Raw genomic sequence first — 18,042 nt, 5'->3', positions numbered from 1 at the left:
AATGTCACTTGCATAAATTTGTTTTACTCATTTATAAAATAGAAATAAAAATAATGTCTAAATTCTAGAATTATTTTAGAACTGAATGAGGTAATGCATGTAAAGTCTCCAGCACTTTGCCATGTACATATTCTCTAAACAGATCTCAGTTAACATTACCTTTACTTCCCATGACCTTGGGGCCTCCTAAAGAGCAGAAATTGTATTTTTCACCAATATCTCAGCATAATAGAGTATCTGATAAATTTCAGGCTACTAATAATTATTATTTCATATATGAATAAATGAATGTTCTCCTAAATATGTCTATATTTATAAAGTTAGAGGGTGTGCCCACTACCATTAAGTGGAAAAAAGCAACCTGTGTCTAAATTATATGGCAGATATTATCTTTCCTAAATTAACCAGTCTTTAATGAAATTGATATACTGCTGTTGCCTTGTGTCATATAGACATGCCTCAGGATGAAAGATTAAAGTATCTTTTCTTGACAGCAAAAAATATTTGAAGTTAGAAAACAAATATTGCACATGCTAAATAAACTCTCTAACATTAGCTAAATTAAAGCCACTTGTCTTTCTCAGTAAGCTAAATAAAAGAGCAATACATGGATATAAAATTCTTGTAGGCAACTCGAATATAGGCTGTGTAAATGTCTAAAAAGAAAAGAAAAGCAAAACAACATGGGCAGAAAACAAGAATATCTTCAAATTATTTCTTATTAATTAAAGAAGTATTGGTAATACACAGTCAGTGAGCAATACCATACTAGAGAGACTTAGATGATCCCTTTAAAAAAAATCAGTTTACCAGGACCTCTGAAGAAGACAGCCGAGAAGGAGGACCCTAAGATCACCCCATCCCACAGATACAATTAGATAACACCCACATCAGTTTAAATAACCCAGAAAATAACTCAAAGATTTGCAGAACATTCTCTACAGAGCTAAATTGACAGATGAGGCCACATTGAAGAGGACAAGCAGGGCAGAGCTATGGCTGGGAGCTAAATGGGCCTGCAGGAGGGAGAGACACCATTATGCAGATAAAGGAAAGGAGCAGATCCCCACACTAGGCACTCCAGGCATGGGAACCCCATACAGGGAAGATAAATCCTCATAACACTTAACTTTGAAAACAAGAGGGGTATTATTTTGTGAGTTCTTACAATCATGAGGCTTAATTCCTGGAACTTTAAAAATAAGCAGGATGGATTTGGGGAGATCCTGGGGGCAATAATAAACTGAGTCTTCACCCTTAAAGAGACCAGACAATAAACACTCCAATAGAGATGAGTATAGAAGCAGCAGCTTGAAAAACACTTGGAGTGAAATTTGTTTATTCATCTCATAGCTTGTGCCGGAGGGTAAGGGATCTTTGGGAGACTACTCCAAGAAAAAAAAAAGAATTGGTGAGTGCCATTTTCCTTCTGCATCCTCCAGCCTAGACACAAAGATACCTGAAGGAACCAACACAGCAACAATTCTTGCTATCTAACTTGTTAATAACATGCCCTGCCACAGCATTCTCCTGAAGATACACTCACTCCAGCCAGGCCTCCAGTCCAGGTCCCCTCCCATGGCAGACATGAGCAAACATTGCAATACTACATATCCTGACCCTGGATTTTCCTGCAGACCTGCCCATGCCAGTATGTTCTTGGCCTGAGACCCTCCAAAGCAATTTCACAAGCCTGGCAGTGTGCAAGCAACCCCAACGTAGACCAGCACCACAGCAAATGGACTCCTGCCCCTGGGAGAGGAGAAGGTAACCACACACACACCCCAGTCAGACTATGGTGAAAGTAGTGGGCCAGGGGCAGATATTTGGTCTTACTGTGAGCTCCACCCAGCAACAAAATCTTCTTAGGAATCAACATAGGAAAACCACCTTGCAATTCTTGCTACAGCATCTTTGGTAAACACTTGGTCTGACTCAATTCAAGGCCCAGGTGGTCTCAGACTGTCCCACGTACAATACAGGGACAAAATACTGTCCACAACAACTGGGAGAGAGAGTTGTTGTAGATGACTGAAGGCAAAAGTGACTCAGCTATAACAGTAGGGTGTATGCAAAACATAGGAAGTACCCCTGAAACACCAGGTTCTTGGAAACAGGGGACATTGCCCTACAGGATACTGCTGGACCTTTTCTTCATTTGACCACTACTTTCAAGAACAGGAGATGTAGCTGACTTTTCCAACACAAAGAAATAGACACAGAGAGTTAGAAAATATGAGGAGACAGGGGAATATGTCCCAAATAAAGACCAGGACAAAATTAAGCAAGAGAACTAAATAAAACAAAAATAAGTAATATGTTTAATGGAGAATTTTAAGTAATTGTCATAAAGGCAGTCACTGGACTTGAGAAAAGAGTGAAAGACTACAATGAGACCTCAACAAGCAGAGACAACAAAGAACCAAAAAGAGATGAAGACTTAATAACTAAAATTAAAAAATACAATGAATGGAATAAATGGTAGACTAGTGGAAGCATAAGAGAACAGTGACTCGGAGGACAGAGTGATAGAAAGCAATTGAGCTGAACAGGAGACTGAAAAAAATAATAAAAGTATAAATAGACTTAGAGAAGTCAATGATACCATTAAGTGTAATACATTCATATGTAGGGATCACAGAAGGAGAAGAAAGAGAAAACAGGGCAGAGAATATATTTGAAGAAATCATAGGTGAAAGCTCCCCAAGTCTAAGGAGAGAAAACAGAAATTCAGATCCAGAATGCACAGAGAGCCCCTAACAAAATCAACCTAAGGAAGTCCAAACCAAGAGAGATGGTAATTGAAATGCAAAATGTAACAGTAAAGAGAGAATTTTAAAAACAGCAAGAGAAGAGAAAACAGTTATATCCAAGGGAAACTCCATAATGCTATCAGCTGATTTTTTCAGCAAAACTCTTGCAGACCAGAAGGTATTGGCTTTATACCTTCAAAGTGCTAAAAGAAAAAGCAAAACAAACTGACAAACAAACAAAAAACTACCAGTAAGGATACTCAAATCAGCAAGGATATCAATCAGATAGAAAGAGAGATAACGAGTCTACCAGACAAATAAAAGTAAAGGAATCAAAGACCACTAAATCAGCCCAACAAGAAATCTTAAAGGATACTCTTTGAATCAAAAGAAAAGAACATAAGTGGGAGTTAGAAAAGTAGGAAACACAAAAACAATAAAACTAAGCCAAGGGATTCACAAAATAAAAGGATGTAAGGATGATGCCATGTATCTAAAATATTGAGGGGAGGAATAAAGAATGGGTTCAAACTTAAGGGATCTTTAACTTAGTATAGATTATGATATGGATCAGATGCTATATACAAACCTAATAGTAACAACAAAAAATAGTAATATATATAAAAAATAAAGAGAAAGAAATCCAAGTATATCACTATAAAAGCCAGCAAACCATGAGAGAAGAGAGCATGAGAAGAAAGGAACAGGAACTATAGAAACAACCATAAAACAAGTAACAAGTAACAAGCAACCCGAGTCATATCATATGTCCTTTTTGAGCACAACACTATGAAACTAGAAATCAACAACAATAACAACAACAAATCTGGAAAAAACACAGATACATAGAGGTTAAATAACATGCTACTAGACAATAAATCAGTCAACCAAGAAATCAAAGAGAAAATTTAAAAAAAATATGCAGACAGAAATGAAAATGAAAACACAATGTTTCAAAATCTTTGGGATATAGCAAGAGTAATCCAAGAGGGAAGTTTACAGTAATATAGGCCTACCTCAAGATGCAAGCAAAATCTCAAATAAACAACCTATCCTTATATCTAAAGGAATTAGAAAAAGAACAAACAAAACCTAAAAACAGTGGAAGAAAGGAAATCATAAAGATTAGAACATAAATAATTAAAACAGAAACTAAAAAGAAAAGTAGAAGTGATCAATGGAACCAGGAGATGGTTCTTTTATTTATTTATTTCTTTATAAAAATTTTAAATAAAAATATAATGTATTATTAGCCCCAGGGTTAGCTGAACAGGAGACTGAAAAAAATAAAATTCACAGGTCTGTGAATCACCAGGTTTACACACTTCACAGCACTCATCATAGCACTTGCCCTCCCCAATGTCCATAACCCCACCACCCTCTCTCTAGCCCCCTCCTCTGGCCAACCTCAGTTTGTTTTGTGAGATTAAGAGTCTCTTAAGGTTTGTCTCCCTCCCAATCCCATCTTGTTTCATTTATTCTTTTCCTACCCCCCAAACTCTCCACGTTGCATCATAGCAGTAATATCCACAATAGCCAAACTATGGAAAGAACATAGATGTCCATCAACAAATGAATGGATAAAGAAGATGTGAGATATATATATATATATATATATATATATATATATATATATATGAATGAATACTACGCAGCCATCAAAAGAAATGATATCTTGCCGTTTACAATGACATGGAGGAACTAGAGGGTATTATGCTTAGTGAAATTAGTCAATTGGAGAAAGACAACTATCATATGATCTCTCTGATAACAGGAGATGGTTCTTTTAAAAGAACTTTGAAAAGTTTCTTTGAAAACTGATAAAATTTTAGGCAGATTCATTAAAAGGGAGAGAGAGAAAGGACTCAAATAATTGAAATCATAAATGAAAGAGGTAACAAATGACACGGCAGAAATACAAAGGGTGATAAGAGAATATTATGAAAAATTACATGTCATTAACTGGGCAACCTAGAAGAAATGGGTAAATTTCTAGAAACATATAATTTCCCAAAACTGAACCATGAAGGAAAAGGAAATTTGAGCAGATTGACTACCAGAACAGAAATTGAATCAGTAAAAAAAAAAAACAAACTAACAAACAAACAAAACAAAACAAAAAACTCCCAACAAATGAAAGTCCAGGACCATATGACTTCATAGGTGAATTCTACCAAACATTTAAAAAAGAATTAATATCTATGCTTCTCAAACTATTCCCAAAAGATAGAAGAGGAAGGAAAACTTCCAAATTCATTCTATGAGATCAACATTACCCTGACACCAAAACCAGAAAGACACCACTAAAAAAGAGAACTACAGATCAATATCTCTAATGAACACAGATGGAAAAATTCTCAGCAACGTATTAGCAAAGTGAACCCAACAATACATTAAAAAACCATTTACTGTGACCAAGTGGGATGAATTCCTGGGATGTAAGGGTGGTTCCACATTCTCAAATCAATCTGCATGATAAATAATAGAAATGATAAAAACAGTATCATTTCAGTAGATATAGAAAAAGCATTTGACAAAGTGCAATATACACTCATGATGGAAAAAACAAAAACAAAAAAAACCTCAACAAAGTAGGTTTAAAGGAAATATATAATATATATATAATGTTATATAAATATATAACATTAAAAGGCTATATATGAAAAATCCAGGGCTAACATCATACTCAGTGGGGAGAAACTGAAAACTTTTCCCTTAAGATTAGGAACAAGACAAAGATGTCTACCCTTATCAATTTTACTTAACATAGTGCTGGAAATCCTATCCAATCAAACAAGAAACAGGAGTAAAATGCACCCAAAAGGGTAAAGAAGAAGTAAAAGTTGCACAATACAAAATCAATAGGCAGAAATCCCTTGATTTTCTACATACTAATAATGCAGTAACAGAAAGAGAAATAAGAAAAGAATCCCATTTATAATTGTACCAAGAAGAATACAATACCCAGAAATAAACTTAACTAAGGACATAAAAACCCGTACTCTGAAAACTGCAAATACTGATGAAAAAAATTAAAGATGACACAAATGTAAAGATATTTCATACTCATGGATTAAAAGAATGAGTATTGTTAAAATGTCTGTACTACCCATAACAATCTACTATTCTAATGCAATCTCTATCAAAATACCAACAGTTTTCATAGAACTAGAACAAACAATCTAGAGCAATGTAGAACATACAAAAATGTTTGTATGGAACCACAAAAGACACTGAATAGTCAAAGTAATCTTGAAAAAGAACAAAACAGAAAATATCACAATCCCACATTTCAAGATGAACTACAAAGTTGTAGTAATCAAAATTGTATGGTACTGGCAGAAAAATAGACATACATCAATGGAACAGAATAGAAAGCCCTGAAATAAACCCATGTTTATGGCCAATTAATCACTGACAAAGGAAGCAAGAATATGCAATGGGAAAAAGACAGTCTCTTCAACAAATGGTGTTGAGAAAACTAGATAGCTACATGCAAAAGAATGAAAGTGGCTCAATTCCTTATGCCATATGCAAAAATAAACTGAAAGTGGGTTAAAGACCTAAATTTAAGAAATAAAACAATAAAAATCCTAGACAAAAGCACAGGTAGTAATTTCTCTGACATGGCCCTAGCAATATTTTTCTAGATTATGTCTACTGAGGCAAGGGAAACAAAAGCAAAAATAAACTATTGGGAATACATCAAGATAAAAAACTTCTGCACAGTTAAGGAAACATTCAACAAAACTAAAAGACAACCTATAGAATGGGAGGAAATATTTGCAAATGACATATCTGATAAAGGGTTAGTATGTAAAATATATAAAGAATTTACTAAACTCAACAACCAAAAAACAAATAATCTAATTAAAAATGGGCAGAAGGAATGACAGACATTTTTATAAGGAAGATAGAGAAATGGCCAAAAGATACATGAAAACATGTCCATCTCACTTACCATCAGGAAAATGTAAATCAATATTACAATGAGATATCACTTCACAACTCTCAGAAAGGCTAAAATCAACAGCACAAGAAAAATAGGTATTGGTGAGGATGTTGAGAAAAAGGATGTGCATTATTGCTAGAAATGCAAACTGGTACAGCCACTGTGGAAAACGGAAGGGAGGTTCCTCAGAAAATTAGAAACAAAATTGCCATTTGATCCAGTAATTCCATTCCTAGGTATTTACCCAAAGAGAATGAAAACACTAATTTGAAAAAATATATGTGCCCCTATGTTTACTGAAGCATTATTTATAAGAGCCAAAATATGGATGCCACCCAAGTGTCTGTCAACAGTTGAATGGGTAAAGATGTGGTATATACATACAACAGAATATTACTGAGCTATAAATAAGAAGAAAATCTCCCATTTGCAACAGTATGGGTGCATGTAAATTGTATAATGTTAAGTGAAATAAGTCAAAGAAAGACAAATTCTGTATGATTTCACTTATACATGGAAGTTAAGAAACAAAATAAATGAACAAAGAAAAATAGAGACAAACCAAAGAACATACTCGTAACTATAGAGAAGAAACTGATGGCCACCAGAGGGGAGATGTGTGGGGAGATGTGTAAAATAGATGAAGGGGATTAATAGTGCACTCATGAGGATAAACACTAAGTAATGTACAATTTGTTGAATCACTATATTTACACTTGAAACTAATATAACACTGTAAGTTACTGGAATTTTTTTTAAATAAATTTACAAATGAGAGGAATACATTGACAATACCCTTCAACACCATCTCCCTTGTCCACAGAATATTCTGCCACAAGTAAGTCTCCCTTTCCCAGAGCAAAACTGTCCTCTGCCATATTCTGGTTACAAGGATCCAAAGTGCTTCCCAGGCATCTACCTCCTTTTTAATCTCAATCTCTTTTCCATAGTACATTTAATGTCTTAAAACTTAGGACATCGTCCTTCAAAGTCTATAAGCACAGATATAGACCTAGTAGACATCTAGAAAAATACCATTATAAAAAGTGATTTGGGCTTCTTAAAGACTAAAATTAAAGTGGGTATTGGAACTATGGTAAGCACCATATATACTTCTTTTTTTTTTTTAAAGATTTTATTTATTTATTTGAAAGACAGAAATTACAAGTAGGCAGAGAGGCAAGCAGAAAGAGAGAGAGGAGGAAGCAGGCTCCCTGCCGAGCAGAGAGCCCGATGCGGGGCTCGATCCCAGGACCGTGGGATCATGACCTGAGCCGAAGGCAGAGGCTTTAACCCACTGAGCCACCCAGGCGCCCCACCATATATACTTTTATATGGCTGTGTGTGTTTATGTATTACTATATCTACATCTATCTATATCTATATAGGTCATTTTATCTGTAGATAGTTGATGTATTATTTTTTATTTTTTTTTAAGATTTATTTATTTTAAAGAGAGAGAGCAAGGAGGTAGGGGCAGAGGAAGAGGGAGAGAATCTCAAGCAGTTTCCCTGCTGAGAAAGACAGTGGTCTTTTTCTTCTGGGGCTCCACTAATGACCCTGAGATCACAACTGAGCTGAAATCAAGAGTCAAACACAACTGAGTAAGCCATCCAAGCACCCAGATAGATAGACATTTTACATTTCAGCAATATCCTTTCTTTCAAACATGGATATTTTCCATATAAAAATTTGATCTTCCTAAATAGAATACAGGATAAAGTATGGAATCATACTGGTTAGAATTTTATCACTGTCACTTATTAGCTGCATAACTGAACAAGGTATGCTTCAGTTCCTTGTCTGTAAAGTGGAAACAGTAATAATACTATATGTATGGAATTGTTGAGATTATTTATTGAGTTACTACATTCAAAACTTTCAGAAATAGGTCTGATATATAGTAAATTAAAAATATATATATATATAATTGTTAACTAATAAGCTATAAGAAAGCAACTAGATTTGGAGTGTCTGTGACTTTGCTTTTAAAGATTATTCTGAAAATGTGTTATGTCCTTTTTTTTTAATCTATATTGACATACAAAAATTACTTTTTCATTTTTATATGGTATATAGATACAAAAACATATCAGGACAAATACATTTTCTAACAAGTTGTCTTAATGATCAACAATATGAATCTAAACAAAAATTTAATGCTAGTATAGCAGACGTTACATCAAGAAGGTAGAAGTGTATTTGATATACCATGACATTTAATTTGTGGTTGAATATGGAAGCTTTGTGTGGGCTTGCATCTGAATCTTTATCTTACTTGCCTATTATTGCCAGTGAATTGAGGTAGGCCATTGTCTTCATTGGATGTTGTATATGAACTTAGTGGTAATCACGAGCCAAAAACTTAGACACACAAAAAATAAAGCAAAAGGAATCCAAGAAAAATACTAAAGAAAGTCATCAAGTCACAAGAGAAGAGAACAAAAGAAGAAGAAAGGAACAGAAAAGAATTACCAAAACAATCAGGAAACAATTAACAAGATGGCAATAAACACATACCTATCAATAATTACTTTAAATGTAAATGGTCTAAATGCTCCAATGAAAAGAGAAGGAGTTGCTGAATGGATAAAAAAAAAAAAATAGAAAAGAAAAAAAAAAGACTCATCTATATATCACCTACAAGAGACTCACATTAGAACTAAAGACACAGACTGAAAATGAAGGGCTAGAAAAAGATATTCGATATAAAACAAGCAACAAAAAAGCCGGGTAGCCATACTTATATCCGAAAAATAGACTTTAAAACGAAGACTATAATAATAGAAAAAAAAGGGTATTAGTATTACATGACAAACTGATTAATCCAACACAAGGGTATAACATTTATAAATATCTATGCACTCACCTTGAGAGTACCTCAATGTATAAAGCAAATATTAACAGACATAAAGGAAGAAATTGATAGTAATACATTAATAGTAGGGGACTTAAACAGCCTACTTACATTAATAGATAGATTATCTAGATGGGCAATCAATAAGGAAGCAGTGGCTTTGAATGACACATTGGGCCAGACTGACTTAACAGATATATACAGAACATTCCATCCAAAACAGCAGAATACACATTTTTTTCAAGTGCACATGGAACATTCTCCAGGATAGACAATACATTGATCACAAAACGAGTCTTAGTAAGTTTTAAAAGACTGAAATCATACCAAGTATCCTTTGTGACCACAAGTTATGAAACCAGAAATCAATTACAAGAAAAAAACAAAAAACTGGAAAAAACACAAACATGTGAGGGGTAAACAACATGCTACTAAACAACCAGTGGGTCAATGAAGAAATCAAAGAGGGAATTTAAAAAAAAAAACAAACAAACAAACAAAAAAAAAAACAACCTGGAGATGAATAAAAATAGGAACACAATTCAAAATCTTTGGGACATAGCAAAAACAGTATAAAAAGACAAAGAAATGCACAGCTTTATTTTTTACCAATGCATAATGGCTTTTACCTGTTAAATAATGATAAGTAGAATCTCCTTCCCCCCTCCCCCCCAAAGGAGACTTCGATAAAAGTTCTGCAGGCTTGATTTTTTTTTTTTTTAAGATTTTATTTATTTATTTGACAGAGAGAGACATAGTGAGAGAGGGAACACAGGCAGGGGGAGTGGGAGAAGGAGAAGCAGGCTTCCCGCCCAGCAAGGAGCCTGATGCAGGGCTTGATCCCAGGACTCCAGGATCATGACCTGAGCCAAAGGTGGACACTTAAAGACTGAGCCACCCAGGTGCCCCTGCAGGCTTTGATCTTACAGAATTTGTAAGGTACATATTACTTGTATGTCAATCTCACAGCATAAAGGGAGGTATGTGAAAGTCAAGTATTTATAAGTATTATTTAAGAACTCAAACCATTGACCCAGTGACCTATGAAATGATAGTAATATGAGTATATTGACAATCTGTAATTCATTAAGAAAATGATGTTTTTCAATCTCTTTTTTAATTTTTGCAGCTCCGAATGTTATGCTTTTCTATAAGAAAAAGGGCTGTCATGGAAGCCTTCACATTTCTTGTCTGAATGAACCAATTTTCTCATTTATACTTGTCATTAAGGGTCAGGGAATCTTCTCCACACAGACTAACCCACCAGGACACTTAATTAGAACCATAACATGGTTTATGTCAAAATTAATCACACTTTGTGTTTAAAACAATCCCTCCTGAAGTAGAAGATTATGTCTGCTTATTTTCTGATAATTTTTATGGTACACTTAACAAATACTAGTAACTTTCTTTTCAGGAACAGGTCTAAAAACCATAATATTTAGCCAAAGAAGGATTGATCTATGTCATTTTTCTCATCAGTAAAATAGACCTAAACCTAAATAAAGTTGAATATAGATTCATTGTTTGCTTGGGGCAAGTGTCCAATTTGGAACCATTTTTTTTCCCATATTAAGAATAAATTTTACCTATTGAAATTAGAGGTGTTTAGAAATAGTATTAATAGTTTCTTATGATGCATATGAATTGAAAATGTCTCTCTTTCCCCAGGCAAACCACATTCCTGATCCCGGCATCATTCTTAACAATTATAATAGTTACTGTATGAAAATGAACATGGTAAATATAAACAAATTAATTGAAAACATACACATACACATTTTCCTTTAAAATAATAGGAATCTATCTTTTGGTACTGAAGGAGTGACTGGTTCTAGATTTCTCTTACAAGGTGGCCAAAGACTCCTGCCATTTCATTGCATACAGACTGGGATAAATGCAGAGTTCAGAGCAACCATTTTTATGGAGGTTATCCAGAAGTTTCATACATATCTCTGCTCACACTCAGATAAATAACTTCATACAATTTCAAGGGAGAATAAGAGATACAGTCTATACCAAGGGGATTATGTGTATGGCTGATGCTCAAATGTTCGATTGCCAGAGAAAAGAAAGGATATTGGATACTGAGGCACAGTTCATAGTTCATACCTCACAGACATTTGAGGATTTTTGGCTGCCAGGCACCTAACCTCCATTCTTCAGTATCACGAATTTCTGGTGGGGGAACCATGCCTCTTCTAAGTTATTTTTTTTTTTAATTTAATTTGGTTTCTATCCCGACTCCAGGAGTGGGGCATTTTAGCCAGGTCACGTTAATTAGAATAACTTTATTTTGTTGGCCTGTTGACTGGTTCTGGGATCGATGTTAAATTTACCTAGGCACAAATAAATAATCGTTGGTCCTGAAAAGGAACTGTAGTCTCTTTTCCATTTAATGTGGACACAAGGCACAATTCTCTTGGAGCTATTGACAGCCATTTAAGTATCACGTGGAGGTTGAAAATGAAGCCAATACCAAATAAAGCCAAGTCAAAGAATAGAGATAGACACAATATATCTCTATTACCTTCCAGGAGTCCTATGTCCAGCCTTGTTTAAATTTATATTTATCTCTAGACTTTTCAGCTACGTAAAGCAATACATCCCCTTCACGACTTAACTGATGGAAAACAATACAAAGAAGTACATAAGAGAGAAAATTATTCTATTGTTGATAATGTTTTATAGATGATGACTATAAAACATAGTTGACTAATGAATTTTTGCCCTCTGAGCATTTATTCCAAATATGTAGTATTTTGGAATTTTTTTCATGGATTATAAAACATTTTCATCAATAACATTATACATTATATGAATTTGCACCTTTGTCAAAAAATCAGTTGACTATATTTATATGGATCAACTTCTGGATTTTCCATGTTGTTTCACTGATTTGTCCATTCTTTCACCAGCATCATACTTTCTTGGTTATGACAGCTTTATAGTAAGTCTTGAAGTTGCATAATCTCTTTGCCTTTCTTCTTCAGTATTGTGTGGGCTATTCCACATCTTTTGCCTCTCCATATAAAAGGATCTCATTACATTTTGTTTAAGTGGAATAAAGCATTTACTAGTTCTTAGGTCAACCATTCTAGATAGTCTTTGCAATACTGATGCACTTGCCTACATAAAAAAGGACAATACTCCAGACTCATAAACAATGGAGTATGGGAATGAAAATTTTGTGACCACTTTGTCAATGATAATAAAACATGTGTCCTGTTTTCTCTTAGTAGTCATATACCTTATTCTTGAGGTGTTTGGCTTGACTAGACTTAGAGTCTATTTAATAGACTTTTTTGCTAATAAAGGTGATCACACTTGTACGTTCTGTTTGTTGGGGATAGCTTTGGTATATAAACTGGAGTAAAGAGAGTTCTACACTTCCATTTAGAAGACTTAGATCAGTCCTGTCATTTCCTGTGTAAGCAGCTGTTTGATCTCAGATATTTACCTATTCACTCAGTTCACCCAAAAGCAAAGGTTCTCTGTGTATTCTCATGATCTGAAACCAATGATTTCTTTCATAAAATAAGCTATTTTTTCTCCTAGTATTGAAATAGATACCGCATGTGAAATTGCATCACTTGGGTATAAAGAAGGTATACACAAGTAGTAGTGGTTTTTTTTTTTATTCTTAGTAGTGTTCTTGAATCTTCTATTATCTGATAAGATAATGTTGCTTCCTACTCAGTAATAAACTCTGTTCCTAAATGTCTCAAACTCTACCAAGTATATGAGAGGTGGCAAAAACTGGCATATTAGAACAGAGTGGTGGCTTTCTGCTTCTACTATCATTTTGAACATTTAATTGCTATAGAAAGTAAAATGTATATAATAGGGTTTAGCAACATTTTAAAATAGGCTACTCTTTTCTGAAGAATTTAACTCCCAAACTGTTATCTATATTGAAAAGAGGTGTTTTCTGAAAGAGTTGTGTTTGCATGTCTTTTATGGGCTTCTCTACAATCTTTTTTGGATTTATGATTTAATAAGAAGTGTATTCATAAAATGATGGCTTTGATACCCTTTCCTTTATCTTCTTTTACTATTCATACCTTTGATGATTTTAGCAATGGATTGTTTATACTAGGTATGTTATTTTATTTAGTGACTTGAACATTATAAGAAAGGGATTTTAAAAAGGAAAAAAAGTGAGCCAAGTTAATTGCTGCATGTTTGGCATCTGGAAGGGCAGGCTTTTTTTTTTTTTTTTTTTACAAGTTAATATATAGCTATGTGTTTTATAATTTATTACTCATGAAAATACAAGTAATGGATTTTTTTTTTACTCAAAATACCAGATAGGAAGCATTCCTCTATAATATCATTATGCTATATGATGAGTGATTTAATACATTTCATTTCTTTATTTAGAAAATTTCCCCCATTCCTCTTAACCAAAGGGAAAGGACAGGATAGCTTAAAAAAATAGATAAGGAGAAATGATGCTTTAAAAATAGTCTTCCAATATTCAGATAATCACTTAGTAAGAGTAATAAAATATGTGGCAGTTATGAGCTCTTTTTAAATATTAGGCATTGTGTTAAACAGTTTACAGATGAAAACAATTATTAAAAACCAGATCTAGAAATATGAAAAGAGTATTTGTGACTGAAGAAACATAAAAAACAAAACAAAACAAAACAAAAAACCTTTTTGGAGGAGAGGTTTTGTGTCCTAGAACTCACAATATAGCAAATGTGAGTGTACCATAGAAAGCTATAAATAGAAGTGAGGCTGAAAAAAAAAAAAAAACCCCATAGAGGTTAGGGAGTTAAATTTGATCTTAAATGAAACATTGGTATTACAAGTTTTGGTGAAGACATATATGGGCATACATACAAATTTGTATTTGAACATGACAATTTATTCTATTGCAACAGTCCAAGTATATAGTAATATAAGCCCGAACTAGAGCATAGTTGTGACAATTCAAAGAATATATATATATATATCATATTATGATATATTTGATATATAAAGCATTTGCCATTTCTTAGGTCAACCATTCTAGATAGTTTTTGCTATACTGATGTTCTTTCCTACATAAAAAAGGACAATACTCCAGACTTGTATACAATGGAAAATGAAAATTCCCATACTCCATTATGTATAGTATGGGAATTTTCTATATATATATAGAATTTTCTATATTTATATAGAATTTTCTATATATATATAGAACATTCTATATATATATATATATATAGAATGTTCTATATATATATATATATATATACACACACACACACACTTTTTATTTCAAAGTGGGAATGAAATTACTATTTGGTGATAGAATGTATATGAATGTTAGAAGGGGATTAAAAGATGACTTTGGAGATTCAATTTGCCTGACTGGTTTTGTTGTTAATAAAAAAAAAAATATTAAAGCCACATATATTAATGACACAACATGCAATTTCTTTGGAGAAGCTTTAAAATTCTCAAATGTTAGGTTTTTATGTAGATCAGATCAAAGCCAACAGTAACTAGCAGTGTCATAGGAGGATAAATGTTTCCTCTGATATGCTTTCTTGAATTGTGATACCATCTCAGAATATAACTTTATTCTTAATTTACAAAATGAGATTATGGAAAAATTTTGATGGGGATTTGTCAAGAATTACATGTAAATCTTTTTTTAAGATTACACACCCAATTTTTAAACCATGCTCAGATTCTGTTATAGCCTAAGGTGTTGAGGTGGGGTGATGATAGACAGTCAGTTGTGATAGCTCCTCATTCTGGTTGGGAATCACTGTGCTAGAACCAGAGTTAATGGAATATAAAAAATGTGTATTAATCAAGCCAACTACAGGTTTGAATATGTATTTTAATGATCCAGTGAACTTCTGAGTTAAAAACATATAATAAAGATAAAAAAGAAGATCTGACTATGAATTTGCTGAATAATTGATATTATGACTGTATTGTTCTATACATCCAAGCACTTGAGAAAGGTTTATTTTATTTTATTTTTAAAGATTTTATTTATTTGAGAAAGAGAGTGAGAGAGAGAGGGCCCAAGTGGGGGGAGAGGCAGAGGGAGAGGAAGAAGCAGGCTCCCAGCAGAGCAGGGAGCCCAATGCAGGATTTGATCCCAGGACTCCAGGATCATGACCAGAGCTGAAGGCCAGATGCTTAAATGAGTGAGCCACCCTGGTGCCCTGAGAAATGTTTATTTTAAAGATTAAATCGAACACTTGTTTGTTTGTTTTTTTTTTCTGAAATTTTCCCTTATCACATTAATATTTATTTTGGACATAGAGAATATATATTAACATTTGAAAATAAGAATTTCAATTGTAAGCAGAAACTAATGCATCAAAAGACCATTAGCTAATAGTAAGATGGCTCTGGATTCCAGTGTTTACTCATTTAGTAAAATTATATGACCTTGAAAAAATGTGTACTGAAAATCATTTTTGTCATTTAAAATATCAAGATAACATCACACAAACTCATTGGGTTTTTGTAAGAATTAAATTAGATAACATGAGTAAAAATACCTAGCAAAAATCTGGACCTAATAAGCAATCATTAGATATCTGCTTCCTTTATCATTTAAATTAGAACAAAGCATCACAAAAGCATGGAACAGAATTGTCAATAATGTAGCCATTAATACTGAATATTTATAGTTAACATAATCAGAATAAATCATGCTGATGATTTAAGACAAACACAGACACAAAGAAAATAGACAAAATAACAACACACACACACACAAACCACCTCAGTGATTCAATAGCCTCAAAAACAGTTTTCAAGATTCTCTAATAAAACCACAGGTATCAATGAGAATTTATTATGTAATACATCCAAAATTATTAATCACAATTATACTCTAACTTTTTATTTTAAAATAATATAGAACTTACTGAAAAGTTGCAAAAATAGTGAAGAGAAAGTCCATGTACCATATACTCAGTTTCACTAATTTTTACTTTGCTACATTTTATCCAAATGTGATACTTTAAAAAGGACACAATAAAGTTTTGGTAGCATTTCTTCTGGAGAAACGTAACTTGAAACTAAAAATGAGAAGACATTAAACTACTCATCTTTTTAAAGAAATTTGTAGCAATGTCAGTTGAACTCTTTTCACCCTACTTTCTACTGTTACCAAAAGACACACTTCTCAGAAAAGAATTTAGTTTTTGTGTTGTTCCTGACAAGCAAGCATTTACCATCATATTGAATGCAGATTATTACTAGGTTCTGGAAGAATTAGTCAAGGACACAGGGTGTAATACTCAAGACTTATTACAGACCATTTACCCAACTTGGCAAATCCAAACTTGGAAACAGAAACACAGTTGTCTATAAAACATAGGCATATTCTTAATCATTTTCTCATAGTAATTACTTCAGAGACAAAAAAGTTCAGTTTTTATTTGTTTGAATGACAAGTTGGAAAAGTGGAGAGTGTACATGATTCAATTTACCAGCCAAATTCATTAGTAAAACAACATCCCATCATGGGAATTAAAACAAACCACAAACAAAATTCAAGGAATGGTCAACTACACCTTCTCCAAGTTTGTCATAGATTTACCCACTTGAAAGGAGAATATCACTACAATTATTTCAAAAATATAACTAGATCTTTCTAGATCAAGACTCTTAGGTATTTATTGGATACTTATTTACCTATCAGAGGACTCTAAATTGCGCTGACGTTAGTATTCAGTTATAGGAATTACTGATGAGAGTAGAGAGTAATTTCCCACCAAAATGCTCTGAGATTATACTCAAGCCAGCTTAAACTTTCTGAAATTGCTGAAGTAACACCTGTCTACAAGCCGGTTTTTCTTATCTTCCATAAGAACAATATTCCCCTGAGTCTCCCTGCCTGTATCTATCCATCACTCATCTCTTAGTAGAAACAGTGTTATGTCTTTGGTCTTTCTTCCTTTCTGTCCCTGTCCCACTAATTTATCATGGACTCATAGAGCTGAAGAGTAAAACAGAATGCATCTAGCTTCCAACTACCATTTGTAGTAATCACTAGAGTATGGTTTTGTTTTTTTTTTAGATTTTTATTTATTTATTTATTTAATTGACAGAGAGAGATCACAAGTAGGCAGAGAGGCAGGCAGAGAGAGAGGAGGAAGCAGGCTCCCTGCGGAGCAGAGAGCCCGATGCGGGGCTCGATCCCAGGACCCTGAGATCATGACCTGAGCCGAAGGCAGCGACTTAATCCACTGAGCCACCCAGGCGCCCCTAGAGTATGGTTTTGGTAAAAAAACGAACAAGCAAATAACAACAACAAAAAACTGCTCATTTTTATGACAGGTCCTTCTTACTTAATTTTGGGGCTCTAAATACTTTTAATGGTCTGCCTAATAGAACTTTGGGTCCTGTAATACGTATTTTTTCTTCTGCTTTACATCCCTTCAGGCCTGATTATAGCATATTTATTCTCTGTACTCTTACCTTAAGATTGAAATGGCACTGCTTATACTAAG

Source organism: Meles meles, chromosome 1 (genome assembly GCF_922984935.1).
Source record: "Meles meles chromosome 1, mMelMel3.1 paternal haplotype, whole genome shotgun sequence".
Classification (NCBI taxonomy): Eukaryota; Metazoa; Chordata; class Mammalia; order Carnivora; family Mustelidae; genus Meles; species Meles meles.
The sequence above is the reverse complement of the archived record's forward strand: the minus strand, read 5'-3'. Positions refer to the sequence as shown.